This window comes from Delphinus delphis, chromosome 11 (genome assembly GCF_949987515.2).
Source record: "Delphinus delphis chromosome 11, mDelDel1.2, whole genome shotgun sequence".
Taxonomy (NCBI): Eukaryota; Metazoa; Chordata; class Mammalia; order Artiodactyla; family Delphinidae; genus Delphinus; species Delphinus delphis.
The window spans coordinates 11,108,924-11,127,774 of NC_082693.1; the positions used below are offsets into that span (position 1 = coordinate 11,108,924).

The 18,851-nt window shown below is 46.3% G+C and overlaps 1 protein-coding gene across 1 annotated transcript in view; it reads right to left on the reverse strand.

Moving 5' to 3' along the window:
- GRIN2B (glutamate ionotropic receptor NMDA type subunit 2B) overlaps nucleotides 1–18,851 on the reverse strand; it is a 409,891-nt gene that overhangs the window by 159,323 nt on the left and 231,717 nt on the right. The gene's annotated exons all lie outside the window — the stretch shown is intronic.

Here is an 18,851-nt window from a genome sequence, read left to right on the forward strand (position 1 = left end):
ATGCCAATTCCCAATATGGTACATTTCCAACTCTAGCCTTTCCAGAAAAACAACTCTGTCCCACAGTGACCCCACCTTATTCCCATTAGTTGTCTACAAGTCCATTCAGATGAAGTTGATCCCAATATAACCCTCACATGAACATTCAGTGTCAAGTCCAAATCTTTGTTCATGCTATCTGTTCCCACTTGGAGAAAGGTCACCTTCCCTTGGGCCTCTACCTTCTACATTCTTTGAAGTCTAGGTCAAGTTCCATTGCCTCCAATTCCTCCACAATGTTTCAAGGCTACAACTTCAACCTATGTAGATAACACTCCTTGACTGTAGCATATGAACCGTATTACCCATCTGAGGCACTTAATCATATTCTGTCTTACACTTTTTTTTTTTAACATCCTTATTGGAGTTTAATTGCTTTACAATGATGTGTTAGTTTCTGCTGTATAACAAAGTGAATCACCTGTACGTATACATATATCCCCATATCCCGTCCCTCTTGCGTCTCCCTCCCACCCTCCCTATCCCACCCCTCTAGGGGGTCACAAAGCACGGAGCTGATCTCCCTGTGCTGTGCGGCTGCTTCCCACTAGCTACCTATTTGACGTTTGGTACTGTATGTATGTCCATGTGTCTTACACTCTTACTCAACAATTTTGTGTATGTAGCCTTTGCTTCTTCAACTAAACTCAAGTTCTGAAGAGAATCAGAACATGTCTTTTTTGTTGTGATGTCCTTCACACCAACTATAGCTCCTTGAGCAGAGCAGACACTGCACTATTTGTTAAAAACACAGACTCTAAGAATAGAACCTGAAACAAAGTCTTAAACAGATAATCCAGAGGCCCAGAGGAAATCAAATCCATAGATAATACGCAGCTTAATTTTCCAATTAGCTTAAGTTAATTAACTGATTTTCAAATATTTAGTAAGTGCCTGCTCTGAGCCAATTAAAGTGTCTAGTATTAAAGTGTGATGGTGAGTGGAACAGACGGACACACTGCTGCCAACATGGAGCTAACAGTCTAGTCTGAGAAAGACACAAACATTAAATGATCGCATATGTGTGTGTGCGTCTAATTTAACTAGGACTGTAGGAAAAATGGGAAAAAGTGGACAGATTTGAAATATATTTTTCTACAGAACCAGTAAAATTAGAAAATTGATTAGATGAAGCGTTTGAGGGAGAGGAAAGAATCAAAGATGACTTGCAAATTTCTGACACATGCAACCAGAAAGATAACTGCGCCATTCCTCTGAGATGAAGAAAGCGGAGGGCAAGGTGGAAGGGATTGTATCATGAAAATCCAACCTTCGGCATATGCTGAACAGTTCATTAGTAGAACACCAGCAAATAAGAAAAGTCAACAAGAAGCACCTGGAGGCCCATGTCCTGACCTTTACCCTGTTCACCTTCAGATCGTGTTTCTTAAAAAGAAAACGCTCCACCCAAAATTGGGCCTGAGAAGAGGAAAGCAGAATCGTGGAGCTCGGACGGCTCAGAACTGGGCAACTAGACTGTGAATTACTGCAGGTTACTGTTTGCTGAGGCTTGAAGAATACAAAATAAATCTTTTCGATCCAAGAAAATAAAATCTGGCCCATTTATTTTTCTTATCAAGTGAGTCAAAAGCTTAGCTGAACGGAAAACTAAAAGTAAGCTGAAAAAGGACAGCTTCTGGTGTGTTCTCATGCAAAACGCAGGCTTAACACACAGGCCCTGACTCTTCGTTCCCCTCCTGGTGCCTGGTCGGCTGCTGTATAATGTGTGCTAGGAATGAAGCCACGGTTCTGGATTCCAAACCTATTCAAGCTTTGATCACAGGGTTGGAAGGGAACATAGACGTTCAATACCTCATAAAATCAAAGAATCAAAGAACCGAACCTAATCAGAAGGAACACAGGGCTCATTTTTTTCCAAATTCTTTTCAGGCAGGCATCTCCCCAAGACATTATTTTACAGATGAGGAAACCAAAGTCTGAAAAGGTAAAATGACTTGTAACACAGCTAATCGGTAGTAAAGCTGGGAACAGAGGCATGCTCTCAGCACAGTGCCCCTTTCGCTCTAGAGACCACATTGCTGCATGGTAAAGAGAGGGGCAGGCCTAGAAAAGAAGTCCCTTTTGGAAAGTAATTTGAGATCAGATTCTGAGAGCAGAAACTTGCTATCTAGGGAGGATGACTGCTAAGTATCAATTTGGCTAAAAGAAGTCCCCCATCAGTCCTTCATCACGTAAGCAAAATGATCCAAATGATATTGGAAATATATAAACCTGAGAGTGGGTAGAAGATGATTTTTGTGATGTGAAAGAAAAGGGACCTAGAACAGCATGTTATGAGCACCTGGGCACAAGGTAATGAGGGCAGCGGCTATGGAAAAGAATGACAACTTCGGGACGCCATACAAGAATTCTGGAGTCTGACTATTATATAAAAGAAGCGAAGGGCAGCGAGGAATCATTTCCAAGTCCACGTGACTGATTAGAAGGCAGGTCATGTGAGCACTCTGCACATAAAGCCAATGTTGGAAACTAGTCCAAAGCCTACACTTTACCGCCAACGAATCAGAAAAATCCCCTTCACACGTGAAGGATAGCATATTGAACTTTTAAAAAGAATAATCACTTTTTCACTCCACATGCATGGGCCCCACCTTTCATCTTTATTGATTCGTTCACACTCTCATTCAACAGCAAAAAAAATGTGTGAGTCTTCTAGGCACTGAGTCCTGGAGTGGCTACGAAAAATGAACGAGACAGTCCCAGCCTCGGGTGCGCTCAGATCTACTTTTAATTTGAACTGCTGGCACATCTAAGTGTTTGTTATAATAGCGGTGTGAACGCAGGGCTATGGGAACACAAAGAGAGGGATGACTAATTCTGCCTGGAACTGTTAGGGAAGACTTCATGGAGGAGGTGACACTTGAGTTAGATCTTAAGGGACAGTCATGTATCCACCAAGGGAACTGAAAGAGGACTATTAGAGGGTACAACCCACGTGATGCCAGGAGCAGTAAAAACACTGTCATATTTAGAGAACGGTCGGTCATGTCACTGGGTGTTGCTGGATCACAAGCAGGGTGTGTTGGGGCCAGGCAGGGAGTTGGAAGAGGGAGGCAGTTGAATAACATAAGCCCACTCATAAAAGTCAGACCCAGATATTCACGGTCTTTGATGGCTTGCTGAGAAACATATCACATCCAGCAGATAGAAGGGAACCATAGAGACTGGTGGGATGATTAGCTTTCTGCTCCAGATATCCAATTCTTCATTATCTGCAGCATACTGAGATCTTGTTTAAATCAATGAGTCTCGGGTGGCAACTTCTTCCTCACCCCCAACTTGATTGGAGAAAGACCGCTTTAGCCACTTTGAGGTCTTCAGTGGCAACGGCTCCATCCACAAAAGCATGGATGCCAAGGTGATGGGATTTCCACCAGCCAAAGCAGCCACCAGACCTCAACGTCCTGGCAGATGCTTGCTGGGGCCGCTGTCATTCTGATCAGGCCTTGTTTCTTTCTTCTTTGTAAAGGAAAGCAGAATACATTTGAGGGATTTTGAGCACGTACCCCCTTTCAGGAGCACACACCCCTTAACTGAATTCACAAAGGCAGGGTTTTCATTTTCCCGGCCAGGCATGACGCTGCTGCATGTTAAACATACTGCTCCCCCGCCGCAATGCTTCTCTCTACTCCATTAGGAAGGGCCAGCGCAGGCTGGACCGACGGCAGGCTCTGCGGGCTCTGCGATCATGCTCTCAGCACCCAGGCATTACAGGATCATGCCCCTGTCTCATTTATTTCTGAAACGTCTCTTCTCCCTCAGATATGTCCTGTTCCTTCTTTATATCTCCTGTCAATTTCTTTTCTTATAGACATAGTTCCCTGCTGCTTACTAATAACCAGAGTGACTGATTCGACAGCTGGCATGACCAAGTGTGGAGAAGTAGGATCCTTTCCCAGTGCTCAGAAGGAATGGGAGAGACAGGCATTTTTCTTTTCTTTTGGAAAAAAAAATAAGCTCACAATCTGAAGCACGTGTCACTGCCAGGGCTGACAGACTTAGCATGTGTGTCCTTTACAAGGGACCCAAAAGATTTTAAAGCCTGAATCAATGCTGTACTTGCTTTCTTTGCCCACTTTCCAATTTTACCTTTTCAGTGGAAAAAGAAACATGTCTCAGTTTTCCTGACACCGAGACACATGAACTATCATCTCCCACAGAAAAGAGGAAAAGGAAGCACCACTCAGCTCCTGTTTGTACCCTCGGCCCCTCCAGGAGAGCATATGGAGTTTCTAGGTCACGCTTTCTTTTGAAAGTTCTCCAATTTACTATTTTTTAAAAAATTTGTTTTATTGAAGTATAGTAGATTTACAGTGTTGTGTTAGTCTTTGGTGTATAGCAAAGCGATTCAGTTATACATATGTATTTTCTTTTTCATATTCTTTTCCATTATGGTTTACCACAGGATACTGAATATAGTTGCCTGTGTTATACAGTAGGACCTTGTTGATTACCCATCCTGTATATAATAGTTTGCATCTGCTAACCCCAAACTCCCACTCCATCCCTCCCCCACCCCCATCCCCCTTGGCAACCACAAGTCTGTTCTCTACGTCTGTGAGTCTGTTCCTGTTTCGTAGATAGGCTCATTGGTGTCATATTTTAGATTCCACGTGTAAGTGATATCATATGGTTTTTGTCTTTCTCTGTCTGACTTACTTCACTTAGTTTGATAATTTTTAGGTTACCCTTTTGACTCAACACGTGAGACAGCACAGTGGGCTGCTCTGGGGAGATTAACTCTGGTCCACCTTTTCCCGGCTGTCTGAAGACAGCACCAAAGAGCCAGGATGAAATGAAGCTGACGTGAGAACAATGGCAGCAAGGAAAAGGAAACCCCTGTACAGCACAAGAAACATTAAGAATGGCCACGGGCTCTCGGCCACTAAGTGCCACGGGTCCATAATTGTGTGAGGTTCGCCGTGCAGGACAGTAGCTACACCTCCTTTTCTCTGCCCTTTACCTCCAGTGCAGAACCCAAAATTGTCTTGTGCGTCCCTGCCAAGAAATCCAGAAAAAAAAAAAAAAACCACCTCTAAATATTTAAAAACAAACAGCTAAACACATAATCCTACTTATAGCACCAGTCGCTGAGCGTATGCAAAATAAAGATTTGACCGCGCCTGCGTGAGACATTCTCAATCCAACCTTGAGGAGCCAGCTTGATATTAGAACATGCCTGGTCTAGCCCAAAAGAGGTACACACGTTGTACAGCAGTTAATAAACGCTTCTCCATAGTGATCAGTTCCTCCCTCCTCTTATGCTCTTGGTGTAGAGACACCAGAAGGCTCCATTTAATAGCCCAGATCTGAAACCTGGAGTTTGGGGGAGCACAAGTGTTCTGCATTCATTCCCTCCTGTTCATTCAACAAAGCCCAAGTCTGATGCTGCAAAACGCCACGTGTTCAGCCAGGCACCTCTGTGATAAACATGGGAGAGATGGCAGGGTGGCTGGAAAACGGGGGTCAAGGCCAGTGATAACAAGCACCTAATAATCACCTACTTGGTACGCGTGTCTGGAGACGGTCACGGCTCTCACTCACAAATCACAAAGAGCTTTAACAACAATAATGGAGCATTTCTTTCTCTTCTTCTTATCCCTTTGGACAAACATACAGTTTATGCCATGCAGAGTCTTTAATAAGATGGATGGCATCACCCAATTCTGAAGACTTCTGTCCTTCCTTCATATAATACAATTCCAAAGCTATGCCTCAGCCTGTCTTGCTTACTTGCTCACAGCCGTCAGATGAAATCACCTGCAAACCCACACCAGAACATTCTCAAGCCCGACGCAGTGGGCTGCCCTGAAGGAGAGCTCCCCTAGCTTCCGGGGGGGAGAGCTGTAAGATCAAGATGGCCTGCCACTTTTTTCTTATCTTACCTCTCACCCCGTGTCTTCCTCATTCTAGACTGTTTTTCCTTTCATTCTGTAGCCCTTCAGGGAGCAATTCCATTAAATGTAATAACAGTGTAGTAATACAAAGAACATCATTTTCTAGTGCTAATAACTTTCATTTTAAAAACCACTTGTGTGCTCCAAAATTTAGCAAAGCCTCAATTTCTCGTCAAGGCCAGCAGACATCAAATTTGAAGTCTTAAAGTTCTGTTTCTTTTGCGTTTATAATCCAAGTGCAGGGGAATTGAAATGCCATTTAAAGTCAGATTTGCTTTGATGCCCAGGCTGCCAGCTTTACCGACGGAGACTCATTTCTGTGCACAAAACAGACACACGGAGTACCAGCGAAAGGACCAAAAACCACATTAGGAAAGCATGACCGCCTGCAAGAGGACCACCAATGTATATACCTGTATGTACCCCTTCCAGAATTTCCTGTATTTACCTTTTCCAGAGTTTAAATTTCATAGTGCTGATAAGGATCACAATTTTTAGACTGGTCATCAGGAGAGAATTAAAGGAAAGAATTCTCCCATTAACACCAAGTTCAAATGGATGCAAATGCTATCATTGCCTTTCACCCTATTCTGGTCGCTGGGGCCACAAAAATGGCAGCAGAGTTGAACACAGTGATTTGCAACCCTGGCTGCCTTTAGAATGAACTTGTCAGCTTTTAATATATGTCAGTTCCCAGGCCCTCACCCTCTCCTGTCCGCCTAAATCAGAATTTTGCAGGGTGGGACCCCAGGATCTGTACACAGTTTCTTAAACCTTCCTAGGAAATTCTAACACACAGTCAGGACTGAGAAACCCTGACATAGGGAGCTGCAAACACGGGGAATTGAAGACAGCATGGGAGCAAGTCAGCACATCAGTACTTCCCTGAGGCTGTTCAACCAGCATCAGGTGATACATTTTAGAAGCCTCCTTTATCTGGAAAAGAAAAATGTTAACTTCTGATGATCACAGCAAACACAGTTTACCATGAATTACCTCATTCTCTATTACTGCCTCTACCCCCAGCTGCCCTGCGGCTGTTCTCAAAATGTTTGTGGGATGCAGGTCTCACTCCCCCAGCAAGACCCAAGCTTCTGGACTGTTCCCCATGGCTTTGAGCACACAGTAGGTACCGACTGGTTTGCTCCTCGTGGCTGAGAGTCTGCAAAAAGCCAATCACATGGAGAACGGTTCAGAACACACAAGTGTTCAACTTGGCTAGTCTGGGTCAATTTTGGCCTCCGGGAAGGAAGTGCTTCCCTAAGGATTGAGCCGCTAGAGGCCGCTCTGAGCCAGAGCCTTGGTCAACTGTGCACCGAAGTAAATTCACATCAAAGGGAGAAGAGGGTTGCTGAGTAGACTGGGAGTCATGGCAACACCGCGGCTCCTATTTTTAAACTTGTTGGTGAGTGAGCACACAAAGTGCATGTGTGTTTGTGGGGGAGGAGATTCTGATCTCTTTCAAAAGAAAATTCTTTTATGAGGTTTTGAGTTTGCAGGTGGCTAATAATCTGTGACAATGAGATCAAAGAATTCAGCTGGCATCAGCGATATTAGAACAGTTCTTTTCTCTTCTTCCACTCCACTATCTTGTTCTCTACCGGAGGACATCCTTCCTGCCTTGTGTCAGAAGTATCAGGAAATTCTTGATACTTTTAACCAACAGATTCTGAAATTCTGATCTCGGTTTCCTAGGCTCGTTCTGCTAGCCTCTTAAGCAATTCACTTTGTGTTACAAGAAAAATAAGTTCAAACCAGCAAGGGAAAGAACTTTCTGTGGATGCCCCGCTCCTCGTGAGGACAAGCAAATGGACGGTGTGTCGTCTATATGCCCAGCACCCAGCACAGGGAGTCAAAAAACTAGCAGTGAATGTGATACTGGGAAGTACAGAAAAGCTACCCTCCCCATGTCATGTTTCTTTCACTCCCAACAGCACTGCTTTTTTTCTCTAGTCTCTGGCCAAGTATTAGCCTTAAACAAATCCAAACTTATCTGACCTCTCAAAAATGAAGAGTGGCCTTGGAGGACATTTGTAAATCATGACAGAGGCCAAGGTCTTGTTTCGTTTTATTACACGCCCCTGACAGTGATTTCCACGTGTCTGTAACCTCCAGGAGCCTTGGTGAATCTTAAACAGAAAGTCTGCTCTCACTTCAGTTCAAAGGACTTTCAGGTCCACCAAGACTACAAGTTATTGCTTTTTTATATGTGGGCTTAAAGGATTTTGGAATATACAGGACTAAGATAAGAAAAAAAAAAATCATCCTTTCTAATTGAAGAGGAAGGTGTAAGAAAGATCACAGCAAGGCTGGTAAATATAGACGTGACACACTTCAGGATGGAGAGAAAAAGAAACAGACTGGAACAGAAGAAAGAAACAGTCTGGAACATCCCTAACACGTGTGCAAGGGACTCTGTTCCTGGGCTGTTTCCGGATTTATCATGGCTTCAGGACACGAATTCAGCAGAGTGCCCAAGAAAGGAAACTATTACAAAACCACCCTGTCCTGCAGGTTAATGATGTGTTCATCGACATCACATTGATGCCTAACTGACTCGGCAGCCTCAGCCACAGAAGGATGGACCACACGGGGCAAAGTACACCTGGAATCCATCAAGACTTGGGTTTGAGCCCCAACTTTACCTGTGTGGAAAGTAGGCAAGCGACTGAACCTTTCTGGATCTCAGTTTCTTTCTCTGAAAAATGAAGTAATAATGCCTCTGAAATGTACTTTTAAGATTAAATAAGGCGATATAAAACACCTGGCACACAGCAGTCACTCAGTAACCTTTTTTAAAGTAAATTTTCTAAACTGATGAAGCTTAGTATTTTTAGGTATCAAGCTTTTTCTTGATTACAAGAAGCATTTTTAAATGGAAAATTTCAGACAGGTGTAGAATTTGCTGACTTCTTGAACCACAGATAATCAATATAATTTAAGCTCTTATTGATGACCTAACAATGACTGTGCTATTTTGCTCTACAGGGATGCGGTAAAGGGGGTATATGCTTTCTGGGGAGTATAAGGCTGTTTGCCCCAAATGATCTTAGACAAACGTTCCTATCGAGGTCTTTCGGTGGGTTTTTCTAATACTTTCTGCACCTTACCATCCTGTTTGTTTCTTAATGCTGTCAGCTCACCTACCTGATATTCCCATCGTGTTTGTTATTTCTAAGCTGTTGTCATCTGGTAAATCAGGTAAGCAAGTATCTCCAGACTCCGCGGGCTGCTTACCAAACATACGGCCTTGACTTTCTCTCTCTAGTTAAGAGAACTTTGATTTTTAACTGGGGCTATTACTGCCCAGGTCAAAAACTAAATTGAACTAAACTAAACGGGACTTGCCAGCTTCCCTTGCAGCTAGCTGTGGCCACTGACTGATTTTTGACCAATGGGCTACAAGCAAAGTATGGGACTTCACGGTAATCTCCGTGAAAGGGAAAGAGCCTGCCCTCCTTCCTTGCTAACTTCAACCTGCTGCTTGAAACGGGAGTTCTGCAGGCATCCTGGGCATGAGGATGAAGGCTATACATACCCTATAAACAAAAGAGCAGAAAGCTAGCAGGAGGCTGGGGCCTGATGACCAGGCAGCTACCGTACCAGCTCTGGACAAACCACCTAAATATGCTCACATATCTTGCTGAAACTGGGTTACTGACACTCTCTGCCACATCTAATCCAACTGTCCCACAAGTGTCTTAGACGTATGTATAATATTAGAGTAAATGAACTCTGAGATAAAATAAGCCACCTTCATCTTAGGGCAAGAATTTTGTGTCAGTGATTTTAGCTCAAAGCCCTTTCCTACTTTCTTTGTGGTTCAACATCATACTGTTGAATATGTGACCCCTCCTCCCCCAGGTAAAAGAGGTAAGTCTATGTGTGAACACACGTAAGCTGTGGAAACAGAGCACTGAGAGTAATGGCCCTGCATAGCCTGTGGGATACACACACACACACACACACACACACACACACACACACACACACCCCTGGCTTTTTCTCTACGTAGTCAAAATGAGAGAAATTTGACATATTATTAAAATCTGTGTAATAACGGACTATATTATAATGACATTCTATTGCGCTATTTTTGCCTAAACAAAAGTTCCTGATAGATTTTTGTTCAAGGACCAAAAAAAAAGTAGGTAGGAGTGTCTGGAAATGCTGCTGGGGAAATGAAAAGAAAGTAAGTATCTGAGTTTTCTCTGCTGATCTCCACCGTCCATCTACGCAGTGAGTGGACAAAGCCCTCACAGGTTTGTTGTAAGGATTTGGTGAGATGACGTGCATGAAGATTCCTCGTATGAAAATCGTCACTTTTATTTCCATCATTATTAGCCGTGATCATGAATGACTTGAAGGTTCTGGTCATCTGGTTTGATGTCAAACACTCAATGTACTTTGACACACAACCTCATGTGGACTCCGTGTGTGACCTCCTTCAGGGAATGGTGAAAAGGACCACTTAGCATGAATACGATATTGTCACAGTGTGGCTTCCACGGCTATTTCTGCTGCTTTGTCAGGGAAGATCTTTCCTTCAGAAAAAGAAGACATTTATGAGTTTCTTAAAATTATATAGACCCACTTGCTTACTAAGTTTATCTCCTTTGCCCAAACAGTAAATGTGCTAGGGTTACTTAGCAACCATCCTTACAGCCATAGAGATTTTAAAAATGAAATCAGAGTGGATGGAAGACACCTTGTTGATATTCACCAGCCCTAACTGCAGGCAAGCCATTTTAAAGGATTCTTCCCAGCTTCTGTCCCATCCGCAGCCATGCGCACGCCATCAGCGAAATGGTCTCAGCGATAGGAAGAAGTGGGGAGATGTCCTATGTGAAAGTATTTTCACCCAGTTCTTTGAATAATTCTTTATCCACTTGACAGATGCCAATGCACATACAAATACCCGTGCTGTCTGGATGTCTAATACACGTGCACTTGGATATGTGTGCGTGTGTGTGTGCATGCAAGAATTCCACACGGTCATGTATGACCACAGAAAGTGAAAGGCAGGAAAGCCGTTAAAGCTTGTGCAGGAAAGCTGGTGAGAAGAAGAGGGGCAGCAAGAGATCAATGAAGAGAACACCCCACGGAGAGGTAGGGAAGAACAAAGAAGGAAAGGTGAGGGGCGGTGTGAGGCGGCAGTGAATGAGGGAAAGCAAAGCCGGAGCAGCGAGGGAGGCGGTCAGCAGCCCCCGGCCGCCTGCTGCTGCTGGCGGCCGAACAAGAGGGAACAGATTCTAGCAGCAGGGGCTCTAATCTGTCAGCAGCAGTCCCTTCATGTGTGACCAGCCGGCCCAGCTTGGGGACTGGTGCCAGTCTGCCCACGCTGACCATGCCGGGCCCTCCCGGAAGAGAAAGAGCCGCTGATGAAACCCTGAAGGTCCGGGGAGGGCTCCCCGACCCCAGCTCCCGCCGCCGCCGCCGCCTCCTCCCCTCTACGCGCCCCGGTCTGCAGCGCTGGGTCAGATCCCTCAGCCACTCCTTCTGAAGGTCAGTCATGCTCAACACCCTGCTTCCTCCCTACCCTTAATGGCCACATCAGGTCCTGGAGGATTCTTTCCAGGAGATGACCACCTACCCATCCATGTCAGCTCCACTGGAGAGGAAAGAAAGAAAGGCTCAGACCATCATTTATTTAAAACGTGCGAGGTCTTGTATAGATGCAGAAGCCACAGAACCGCTTCTGCTCTCAAGAAGCTTGTGTCTGTTAGGCTGACCTTGGCCGGCTGTGGTCGAGCCTCCGCTCAGCCATCCAGCCCGTGTCTGTAACCATAAATGACGGCACTCGCGCTTTCTGGCAGTTCGCCCCCATCCTTACCGCCACTCAGCCAGCCTTTATCCTCTGGTGGGAAGAGACAGCAGATGGAGAAATAACTCCCACTCAGTTCCTAAATAACGCCAGCTTCAGTTCCCATTAACTGTGAATCTGCACCCTTGTCTGGGTAAGAACCAAGGGAGCAAGGATCATGGGGACATTGCCAGACCGAGGCAAAGGTTAACAGGGGAGCCCTGGCTGCCTGCCAGGCCCCCCCCCCTGCGAGGCCGCGGGCAGGCAGCCGAGAGGCGGCGTGCTCTCTGCAGAGCACTGCTCCTGCCACTGGGACGCCTGGGTTCTGCCCCCGCCCGCCCTGCCTCTGAGAGACGAGAGACCACTCTGAGATTCTGTTCTCACATTTGTAAAATCCATTCGCCATCCTACCTACCCTCTATCCCGTGAGAATACGTAACTTGAAAGGGTTGGATTAGATGAGCACCGAGGCCTCTCCCAGCAGCGGTGCTCTGATTTGAAGCCAAGGTTTCTTTAAAGCTTCATTACTATGCAGCAGGGTGAGGGGCTGAAATCCAGGTCCCCGAGGCAGATCCAGGCCAGGTCCTGGCATCACACTGCCCAAGCATGGGCCTCGGGTTTCTTAAAAACATATAAAATGGGGATAATGATTCCTGCCTTCATTCATGCTTTTACCGGACAAATATTTATCAAGTACCTACAATGTATCGGGCACTGTGATAGAAAACACAGAGATGAAAAACAAATGCTGCTCTCCTGGAGCTTAAAGTCAATGAGGAGAGTAAGACAACAGAATGTTTTAAAAGAAAATGTACACAATATGTCCGATAAGTGCTACAGAGAGAAATAAAGCAGGAGAGGACAGGGAGCTTGGGAGGATGGGAAGGGCAAGCTGCCCTTAAAAGGGTGACCAGGGCTTCCCTGGTGGCGCAGTGGTTGAGAGTCCACCTGCCGATGCAGGGGACAAGGGTTCGTGCCCCGGTCCGGGAAGATCCCACATGCCGCGGAGCAACTGGGCCCGTGAGCCACAACTACTGAGCCTGCGCGTCCGGAGCCTGTGCTCCGCAACAAGAGAGGCCGCGATAGTGAGAGGCCCGCGTACCGCGATGAAGAGTGGCCCCCGCTTGCCGCAACTAGAGAAAGCCCTCGCACAGAAACGAAGACCCTACACATCCAAAAATTAATTAATTAATTAATTTTTTAAAAAAAGGGTGATCAGAAAACGTCTCCTGAGGACATCTGCGTGGAACAGGAGTTTTGTGAAGATCCAATTAGATAACTGTACAATGCCGCGTGTGCAGCAAGTATTCAGAACGGCAACCAACAGTGGAGTTATTAACTTTACCAGCCCGGCTGACAATGGGGCTGCTTCTGAGCATCTACCTGTGACCCTCTTCTTAACTCTGACCATCGTCACCAAGCCACATGCTTTCTGAGACAGAGTCTACTCTCAGAATGAGCCTGTCTGCTCTCTCCATGGAGAGCCACCGGCCTGCTCTGCTCTCATTTCCTTCCTCTTCAAGACCATCTTATTCCTTCCCGTGGATACTGGACCACCTGTGTCCTCTTGCCCAGCGCAGATGGGCATCCTGCCCCCGCTCAAAATTGTCCTCAGTGAAATGGAATTCTTTTCCCACTCACTCCCCCTCCGTGTCTCCTGCCCTCTCCTCCAAATTGTAAATAGTTTTTAAAAGGAGGAGGAAAAAGAGGGGGGAGGAAGAGGAGGGGCAGGAAAATGAAAGAGAAGAAAGAAGAAAGAAACACCAAATATGTCACTGGTAAGTTTTAAATTTTGCAAGTCAGCTCTAGAATTAAATAGTGACCAAGGAAAGAATCATGTAGGGGTCTCAGTGTTAAGCAGCTGAGCACGCTCTTCACAGGTTTGAATTTAAGGGAAAGAAGCAAAATCACTTGCTGAAATGACCATCTATACATGTGACATGAGGAAGGCGGAAGACTACAGACAGACAGCAGAGCTGAATAATGCTCACATTCCGTCATTCCTCCATGAACAAGCTTGCTTTGCCTGAATTACAATCAGCAGTGAATATGCCTTTCGGGATAGTTATTAGATTCTGCAGTTATTTTCCCAAATTTATATTTCCTGCTACACCACGGAGCAGATAAAGTCTGTCTCTATATACGCAGGTTGTGTCTTGCTTTACTGAACATTTCACATGAAAAATGGGAATTTCCTTAGATTCTAGTAGATTTCTTTAATCAGGTAAAGGCCACCATGCCTGACAGTCCGCTTATAGCTATGCATTCATGGAAACTTTTGACTGGTTCACATGTAAATTATATTAAGTCAGCCTATAATACATGTTTGCCTTACCGTAAATCTGCCTGCGCTTGGCACTCCACGAATATTTAACAACAACTAAGAGATAGGTAATGACCAAGCCAATCTTGCCCATGGTGTCTAAAAAACTAATTGACTCAATTCCTCGTTTATTTCTTAACGTCTCAGCACTTTCCAGGCCAAGAGTCAAGGAGGCATCCCATGGGAACAATCCCGCTAATACAATAGTTTCAAGGATGTGGCATCTGCCCCAAGGTTAAAGGAAGATGGTGTTCATCACAGCTCTTTCTTTTTTTTCTTTCTTTATTTTTGCGGTACGCGGGCCTCTCACTGTTGTGGCCTCTCCCGTTGCGGAGCACAGGCTCCGGACGCGCAGGCTCAGCGGCCATGGCTCACAGGCCCAGCCGCTTCGCGGCATGTGGGATCTTCCTGGACCAGGGCACGAACCCGTGTCCCCTGCATTGGCAGGCGGACTCTCAACCACTGCGCCACCAGGGAAGCCCCATCACAGGTCTTTTAATAAGAACCTAACAAAGCACCTTTCTTCACATTGGTTATCCCCATCTCTCAAAGGCTGGACCAGAGGAGGTTTCTGGCCTTTAGAGATGGTGACTTTCATGGGGAAGGAAGAATTTGGGTGTGGCAGGGGATAGTGCAAAGCAACTGTTGAGTAGGAAACCTGAGGACACAAGGGGAAAATAATTAGGCAAGGTTCATAAGAGGTTTGCTATGTTGAGATCCAGCCATCTCAAAGAACAACTGCTCTTTCTACAAGTCCCCAAAGTTGCCATGTATGAAGAGTAGGAGCTCTGGGTCCCCAGGACAGAAAGAGAGTCCAGAGGTGAGTGGCAGGCATGCCACCAACTACGTGAGAGAAACGCACTGGCCAAGTACTGGAGGCACATTGAGAAGGAAACTCACCGTCAACTGCTCCTCCAGGAAGTGATAATGGAAAAATATAGACATGGGCCTATTAACAGCTACCAATTCTTCTCTAGCTCAAAGGGGTAAGGGAGAGTTTAGACAACTGGTCTGACCACTTTCTAAACACTTTCAGATCATCTGGTACCAAAAGGGTTTCAGAATTTTCTCGGGAGCTAAGAAGATCTTTCACCTCGAGAATGCACGGCATAAGAAATTCTCCAACTCTTTCAACCAAATAAAGCTCCCAGCTGGGGGCTTCCCTGGTGGAGCAGTGGTTGGGAGTCCGCCTGCCGATGCAGGGGACGCGGGTTCGTGCCCCAGTCCGGGAGGAGCCCACATGCCGCGGGGTGGCTGGGCCCGTGAGCCATGGCCGCTGAGCCTGCGCGTCCGGAGCCTGTGCTCCGCCACGGGAGAGGCCACAACAGTGAGAGGCTCGTGTAAAAAAAAAAAGTTCCCAGTTGGAATAAAATGCTCTCAGCACGTCTTGGTATAAGGGCTCTGTACTACATTTACTAATAAGGCATAAATGAATGCTAATAAATGCTAATAATTAAAGTGAATTCTTAGGGTACAAAGTAGAATGGTCATATTTAGCAAAAAAAAAAAAAAATTCAGGAGCCCTGTAACATTACAACAAATTATCTTTTAATATCAGTATGTCCCATGCAATATTTGGGGCACACTTATGCTAAAAAAAAAATTTGTCATTGATCTGAAATTCAAATTTAACTGGGTTTCTGTATTTTTCTTGCAACCCTAGTAAAAAGCCTTATCCAGCAGCCCGTAGCCTATCTGGAGACAGTCTCCAAGTCTACAGTGGGCCAAGCTTCCAAGAGCTAAGAAGTTATCTGTAAGGAATCTGGATTGATACGTGACAAGTAGCATTCACTGGACAGTGAATGAAATAGTTCATTTTAAGGATCCTCTCTGAGGATGTTTTTTTTCCTTCCATAACTAACAAGTACATCACTTCAAATATGTGTCTCTCTTTAGGACTCAGGGATATCATAGAATCTCCTGTCTGTGATCCCGAAATCTAGACTTAGGAACTTCCCTCGCGTGGAAAGAAAGCCACAGTCTGGTCAGGTATGAATGAGGGATTTCCCTCCCCTTGCAATGCTTCTGGGGACGGACGACAGGGCCTGTGAATGCTACTGGGTTTTCAGAAAGTGAGACCAGAAGACGTTTCCCGACTCCGTATTTCCGGCGCCATCCCTGGCTAGGTCACCCCCAGGTACGTCCTGAGGAGCCTTCCTGGGGCTGCTGCTGCTAATGATGCTGGGAGGTGAGCATCAGGCCAAAGGCAACGGTTAAGCATTTGCAAGATTTCCCGCTGTGGCTGCTTGGTCTGTTATTTAAAAGAGTGACCCTAGTGAGACCAGAGCTCTGAAGGAGGGGCTGGATTCCGACCAGGGGAAGGAGGAGGACCGCTGACCGAGGATGCCTAATTGAGTCGCACTGATGAGCTGAATGCTGTCCTCCTGTGAGTCCCTGTTCATCAACCCCAATCCTTCCTGGTCCTGATAGAAAAACATATTAAAATGCTAAGCGAGGCTAGGAATTGGACTCTAGAACCACGGGAAGCTGCATTTGGGAGGAGGGGAAGGAAAAGACAATGGAGAAGAGTGAGGGATGCAGGTCTATGGACAAGGGGAGACAGCCCAGAGGAGATGCCCAGCAGGCAGTCAGGTGGAGAAGCCTGGAAGATTCGGGGAACCGGGGCAGATGAGAAGGTTCATAGAGGAGACAGCTTGGTGGAGAAACGCTCTGGTAAGTCTGGTGAGACCTTTACACAGTGTACTTGGGACACTGAGGGAAGGTGGACTCTCTCTCTGCTCTGCCCTGGTACTGGAGGAATGTATGAATAATCGGCTGCGCCGTCCTTGTTCCTTTTAGGACCTGCTGCACTTGAGAAGATGGAGGGGTGGGCGCTTGCGGTTCTCTTGACAATAAGCTCTAAGCACGGGGTACAGAGGACTGAGGAGAGCCACCCTCCTGAGGGGCCATAAGAGATGGTGACAAAGGTTACAACCAATGGTGGTTCCAAAGATACAGTGGTTAGAGACCTGGCTTCCGAGATAACAGTTACAGTCTGATGTGAAGTAAGCCAAATGGGAGATACTATCTTCAGAGAGCTGCTTACCCAGAGGAAGCTCTAAGGTAAAAGCAGGCATTCCTGAACCACATGTATGAACCCCAATGTAATACCCACTCGATTTCCTTGTGTTGCTCGGCAGACGTTTTCTGTTCGCTCATCTTGGTTTCAATGAACAAATATTTGGGAAAATAAACTGAACTAGGGAGAAAACATGAATGTACAGAACCGAATATGTAGTAAGTTTTTAAAGGAGGTGCCCCTTGTCTTACAAAGAGGAACAGAACACAGACGCTCCCGTAGAGCAGGGAGGCACCAGGCAGCTCAGCAACTCAGGACGTCATGCGTTTGCTCCAGGTGTCTTCCCCGGTGCCACGAGAATGAGGAAGACAGAAGGGTCCCCGCTTTCAGAGAACTTACAGGGAAGAGAGATAATAAAGCACAGAACGACGATCGTCTTTATTGGAAAGGCACAGGAGGCGGGGCAGGCGTGTAACCGAGTGATATTAGTCCAGGGCTCAGCTTTCAGGGGAAGGGACGCCAAGACTGAATCCTGAGGGATGCAGAGAAGGAGGCAGGGAGAGGGGCACGTGCATCTGTGTATGGCTGGGCAGGGGCGCCTGGGGAGCACATTCAAGGCAGCAGTAGGAGCTGGGAGGGAGAGAGAACACGGGAAGTTCAGCGTGGCAGGAAGGCGGTGTTGAAGCGACGAGGGGCGGGAGACGGTTTTGGAAAGCTAGGAAGGCTCATGCTGTGGAAGGCTCTATAAACCACATTAAGGAGATGGGACTTTATTATAGGAGCAATGAAAAGCCGCTGAAAGGTATTAAGCAAGAAAGTGATGAAATCACATTTTCATTTTAGATCACTCCGGCTGCAAAGGAGATTGAAAAGAAGCAGAACTGGAAGCCAGAAGAGATTTAAGAGGCCCTGCAGCAATGCGAGTAGAAAGAGGTGGACTGAGCGATGGCACGGGGATGAAAACAAGTGAAAGCTCTCCAAGGCGAGCCCACAGACAAGGCCACGGCTGGCTATGCAGTGTCAGGGCTATGGTATCAAGGACACCTTGGGCATTTTTACTTTAGGAGACTGGGTAACAGGAGGTACCCTTTATAAGCGCTGCCCATGTGGCTAGAAGAGGGTGGGAGGGTTGATGGGAGAGGAGACAGCTGTGCAGCCTTGGGTGTGGTATGTTCTAGGGCGCACGGCATCCGAAGGAACAGATGTGGTCATACATAGACGGACGTGGGGCTCAAGGGAGAGGTTTCAGCCAGCAGTGTCCGTCTGGGGGAACTTACAGACATCGATTGTATTCTTGGCAATGGAGGAGAAAAGAAGAGAGTCTAGGGACTTCCCTGGTGGTCCAGTGGTTAGGGCTCTGAGCTTTCACTGCCGAGGGCATGGGTTCTATCCCTGGTCGGGGAACTAAGATCCTGCAAGCCGCAGTGCGCAGCCAGAAAAACAGAAAGAAAAGAGAAAAGAGGGTAGAGGACAGACCCCAGAGAAGCACCAATATTTAAGAGACAGGTAAAGCCTGAGAAAGAATCGCCAGGGAGGCAAGAAGAACGCCAAGATGGTCTGTACCAACATGTAGGGATAACTAGGGATGGCGGAGAAAGCAGAGAGTTCAAGGTGGCGGAATACCAGGATTGGATCACAGATGCAGCCACAGTAAAACGACTTTTAGTGTCAACTCTGAATTAGGAGCTTAGACAAGAGGCTACAGGGTCCAAGTCCCTTCCAGAAGCTAAATAAGTACAAGTCAGTACA